We start from the raw sequence: 6,000 nt of genomic DNA, 5'->3' as shown, positions 1-6,000 counted from the left end.
TCGAAGCCCTTTTATCATTTGCTTTTGTCGAGGGTAGCCTGATTTAACCGATTTTTTCAAATTATTTGAAGGCCTTTGATTTATGGTGTAAGTCAGACGTCTCTGAGCTACATTATTTCGGCTGTGGCCTTTTTATATGACTGTAATCTTTAATATGGTTGTAACCTTCGAGTATGTCTCTTGGACTTGTTTCCCGATAACCTTTCGAACTTGTTCGAAATGTTAGTCCCCGGGTATGATGGCCTTGGCCTTGATATCGAGGGGATGCCTCTTTGAGGTCTTATGAGTTCGAGTTTTAGATGACTCAGATGTGTTGACTGTTGATGACAGTCCCCGAGTATTCACAGTGTATTTACGTTCTGGCCCTTATTCCGTTTCTTGTAGAATTATAAGTGTAGAGCTCGTATGATAATAAACTTCTTTAAGACACAAAGTGTTTTGATATAGAAAGAATGCTTCTTTGAATAATTGATACATGCGTACATGTTTTGCCGTCGGGGCTCGACTATTCTATATGGACACGGTTCATCTGACCGTTTGGCCCATTACAAAGTTCTCCTATCAAGGCCCTCTTTGGCATGAAGTATTTTCTTCGAAAATATAACCTCTGAGGGTGATGCCCCCCCAATATTCGAGGTTGATTGAAAAGAAGCCTCGGATATTGTTAAGTTCTCCATAGGTAGCACATAGTTGTTGCCTCGTTAAAAACCTTGCCGGTAAAATCCATTTAGGACAAAATCCGATCTAAGGGAAATAGAGTGCAACACATTCTTTAAAATCTAAGGCCTTCGTGTAAAAAGGTGCCTTCGATAGCTTCGACCGAACACCTGCAATGGGTTAGTTTCAAATTCAAAAGGACAAAAAGAGAAAGTCAAACCTCAGGAATAGAATCATTTGAGTAATGATACGTTCTAACTGTTTGGCAGTTGTACACCTTCCATTGTGCTAAGTTTATAAGATCCTTTACTGACAGCTCCGAGGACTCGGTACAGTCCTTTCCAATTCGGGCCCATATTCCCTTCATTCGTGTCTCGAGTATTGAGAGTGACTTTCTGTATAACTAAGTCCCCGATTCCGAAGTGTCGAAGGTTGGTCCTTCTATTATAGTATCTCTTGATTCTCTGCTTCTACGCGGCCATCCAAATAAGTGTTGCCTCTCGTTTTTCATCGAACAGCTCGAGGCTAGTATTCATAGGCTTGTGATTTGACTCTTCCGATGCATGTCAAAACCTGTCACTGGGTTCTCCGACCTCGACAGGGATAAGGGCCTTGGATCCATATACTAAAGAGAACGAAGTATCCCCTGTGCTAGATTTTGATGTTGTTCGATATGCCTAAAGGACCTCGGGTAGAACTTCGCTCCATTTTCCCTTTGCATTGTCCAACCTTTTCTTTAGGCTTTGAATGATGGTTTTGTTTGTTGACTCGGCCTGTCCATTTCCAGTTGGGTGGTATGGTGTTGATAAAATCCTCTTTATTTTGTGTGCGTCGAGGAACCCTGTTACTTTGCTGCCGATGAATTGCTTTCCATTGTCACAAACAATCTTGACAGGTATCCCGAACTGGCACATGATGTGGTCCCAGATGAAGTCAATAACTTCTTTTTCTCTGACCTTCTCGAAGGCCTGCACTTCCACCCATTTGGAAAAATAATCAGTCATAAACAAAATAAATTTGGCTTTACCTGGGGCCGTTGGTAGAGGCCAACTATGTCTATTCCCCATTTCATGAAAGGCCACAGGGATAGGACCGAGTGGAGTTGTTCTCCGGGCTGATGGATCATCGGTGCAAACCATAGGCACTTATCACATTTTTTGACAAATTCCTTAGTATCGTTTTCCATGATGTCCCAGTAATACCCTGCTCTAATAATTTTGCAAATCAAAGACTCGGCGCCGGAGTGATTTCCACAAGTACCTTTGTGGATTTCTCGAAGAACATAATCGGTGTCCCCCGGCCCTAATATACCACCAATAGCCCATCGAATGTTCTCCTGTACAATGTTCTGTCTTCATCTAATGCAAACCTAGCAGCTTTGGTTCGTAGGTCCCTTGATTCTTTATAGTATGATGGGTGTTTTCCATTTTTCAAATAATCGATATACTTATTCCTCCAGTCCCAAGTCAAACTTGTTGAATTTATCTCAGCATGACCCTCTTCAACCATAGACCTCGATAACTGGACGAAAGTCCCCGGAACCATATCGTCTTCTTCGACCAAGGATCCTAGATTAGCAAGTGCATCGGCCTCGCTATTTTGTTCTCGAGGCACATGATCCAGAGTCCACTCCTTGAAGCGGTGCAATGTTACCTATAGTTTATCCAAGTATCATTGCATCCTATCCTCTTGAAGTTCAAAACTTTTGTTTACTTGGTTTACCACCAACAATGAATCGCACTTGCCTTCAATGACTTCTGCTCCCAAGCTCTTGGCTAGATCGAGACCTGCAATCATGGCCTCATACTCGGCCTTATTATTAGTCAACCTAGAAGTTTTGATAGATTGTCTAATGGTACTACCCGTAGGTGGCTTTAATACAATGCCAAGCCCGGACCCTTTCACATTCGAGGCACCGTCCGTGAAAAGGGTCCACACCCCCGATGATGTATACGATCTTAATAGGAGTTATTTCTCCACTTTGGGTACGAGGGACGGTGTAAAATTGGCCAAGAAGTAAGCTAGTATTTTAAACTTGATGACTGTTCGGGGTTAATATTCGATATCGTACCCGCTAAGTTCGACGGCCATTTGGCCAATCGGCCCGATAGTTCGGGCGTATGCAAAACATTTCATAGGGGGTAAGTGGTTAATTCACATATGGGATGACATTGAAAATATGGCTTTAGCTTCCTAGATGTGGTTATTAATGCGAGTGCTAATTTTTCTAAATGAGGGTACCTAGTTTCAGCATCTACTAGAGTTCTGCTTATATAATAAACAGGGAATTGCGTACCTTGCTCTTCTCGAACTAGAACCCCACTTACTACTATCTCAGACACTGCCAAATATAAGTAAAGTTTTTCATCTACCTTCGGAGTGTGAAGCAAAGTCAGGCTCAATAAATGTCGTTTCAATTCTTCCAAGGCTTGCTGGCATTCCGGGGTCCATGCGAAATCCTTTATCTTTTTGAGCAAGGAAAAGAACCTATGACTTCGATTTGATGACCTTGAAATGAATCGACCCAAAGTAGCTATCCATCCTGTTAGCCTTTGCACAACATTCACACTATCCACGATCGTGATATCCTCGATGGCCTTGATCTTATCGGGGTTAATTTTGATACCTCGATCCGACACCATGAAGCTGACGAACTTTCCCGAGCTAAGTCCAAAGGCACATTTTTTCGGGTTAAGCTTCATGTTGTATTTTCTCAAAATTTTGAATATTTCTTGCAAATGAGTCAAATGGTCCTCTGTGCGTAGGGACTTAACCAACATATCATCAATGTAAACTTCCATTGTTTTACCTATTTGTTCTTCGAACATTTTGTTAACTAGGCATTGGTATGTAGCTCCTGCATTTTTTAGCTCGAAAGGCATTATGTTGTAACAATAAGTTTCGAATTTAGTAATAAACAAAGTCTTTTCCTGGTCCTTCGGGTTCATCTGAATTTGATTGTACCTAGAGTAGGCATCGATAAATGTTAGGATCTTGTGACCGGCCGTGGCATCGATTATGTGATCGATGTTAGGTAGTGGAAAAGAGTCTTTAGGGCATGCTTTGTTCAAATTCTTGTAATCTACGCACATTCTGAGTTTGTTTCTTTTTATAGGAACTACAACTACGTTGGCTAACCATTCGGGGTATTTTACCTCCCAAATAGATCCTATTTTAAGAAGTTTGGTTACCTCGTCCTTTATGAATGCATGTTTTACCTCGGGCTGAGGCCTCTTTCGTTGCTTTACTGGTTTGAACCTAGGGTCAAGCCTTAGCCGGTGTGTAGTTATTTTCGGTGAAATCTCTGTCATATCTAAATGGGACCAAGCAAAGCAATCCATATTATCAATAAGAAATTGAATGAGTTTTTTCTTGAGTTCGGGGTTTAATCTCGTTCCCAGGTATACCTTTCTCTCGGGCATGTATTCAATCAGTATGACCTGCTCCAGTTCTTCGATCATTGATTTAGCTGCATCGGACTCTTCGAGAACGATGAAAGTTCGAGGAGTAAGGAAATCCTCATTTTTGTCTTCGATTACCTGTTGATTCGATTCTGTCGAGAATGGAAGCGGTGATTGCTATTTGGCTGCTTGCTTACATTTGGTATTTGACTTTTCCGAGGTCGAGGGCTCTGGTATCGGCATCACTTCATCGACTGCGAACATCTCATTTGCAGCGTGTTGCTCTCCGTAAACTGTTTTCACTCCATCCTCTATCGGGAACTTCATCATCTGATGAAAAGTTGAAGGTACTGCCCTTATGTTGTGTATCCATGGTCTCCCGAGGAGTGTATTATACCTCATGTCACCTTCGATGACATGGAATTTTATGTCCTGTATGGTCCTGGATACGTTTACTGGTAGGATTATCTCCCCCTTTGTTGTTTCTCTTGCCATGTTGAAGCCATTTAGGACCCGGGATGCAGGTATATTCTGATCCTGTAGGCCGAGCTATTCTATGACCCTTGATATGATTATGTTTGCTGAGCTACCTGGATCTACTAGAACACATTTAACTTGAATTTTATTTAAAATAATAGAAATTACCAGGGCGTCATTGTGTGGCTAAGATATTCCTTTTGCTTCCTCGTCATAGAATGATAGGACGTCCTCGAGCACATAGTTTCGAGTCCGTTTTTCTCTAGTGATCGACACCTTGGTGCGTTTGAATATAGGTCTTTGTAGGATATCGACACCACCAACGATCATGTGGATTACATGTTGTGATTCTTCCTACTTGTTTTTTCTGCTTGCATCTCTCTCCTTGAAGTGATTCTTAGCTAGATCACTAAGAAATTCTCGAAGGTGACCCTCGTTGAACAACCGAGTACCTCCTCCCTTAGTTTCCTGCAATCTTCGGTTCTATTGTCATGTGTGCCATGATACTTACACATTACGTTTGGATTCTTTTGAGAAAGATCGGTTTGTATAGGCCTGGGCCACCTGGTGTCTTTGATTCTTCCAATAGCTGACACAATCCCCTATGCATCTATGCTAAAATTATACTCCGATAATCGAGGTGCCTCTGTGGGGTTGGTATGCTTATCAAACTTATTCTTACTCATGAGTCCCCGAGAGCTTTGTCCTCGAGTGTTTCTCCGATTGTTCCGAGGAGCGTTACGACCCAAACCATTGCTTCTCCGATCGATATATGGCTGATACCGTTCCTTGTTCGATCTTGATTCCCTGTCTATATCCCTCAGAGGCTTGGCTACCAATCTATTAGGATGAACTGAGCCCGATGGGGCTCCCAACTAGTCGTCATTGACCCTGTTCTTCGATAGATAATGATTATGCACATCTAACCATATCACAGCTGGATACTCGATCAAGTTCTACTTTAATTGTCAAGATACAATCGAACTTCATTCGTTCAAACCCTGCATAAAGGCCTGTACTGTCCAGTCATCGGAAACCAGTGGTAGTTCCATTTTTTCCATCTATAACCTGGACACGAACTCCCTTAACATCTCGCCATTCTTCTGCTTTATCTTGAAAACATCTGATTTCCTTGTTGCCATCTTTATGACCCCGGCATGCGCTTTCACGAAGGCGTCTGCTAATATAGCAAATGAATTGATAGAGTTAGGGGGCAAGTTGTGGTACCAAATCATGGCTCCTTTCGACAATATTTCCCCAAACCTTTTCAATAATACTGATTCGACCCCGTCATCATTCAAGTCATTTCTTTTGATCCCGCAAGTGTATGAAGTAATATGCTTGTTAGGGTCAGTTGTCCCGCTATATTTGGGTATATCGGGCATGCGAAACTTTTCGGAATGGGCATCAAAGCCGCGCTTTGAGGGAATGGTTTTTGTATGAACTTTTTGGCATTTAAACCCTT

The sequence above is a fragment of the Nicotiana tabacum genome, chromosome 22 (assembly GCF_000715075.1).
Source record: "Nicotiana tabacum cultivar K326 chromosome 22, ASM71507v2, whole genome shotgun sequence".
NCBI lineage: Eukaryota > Viridiplantae > Streptophyta > Magnoliopsida > Solanales > Solanaceae > Nicotiana > Nicotiana tabacum.
This window is presented reverse-complemented; position numbering follows the sequence as displayed.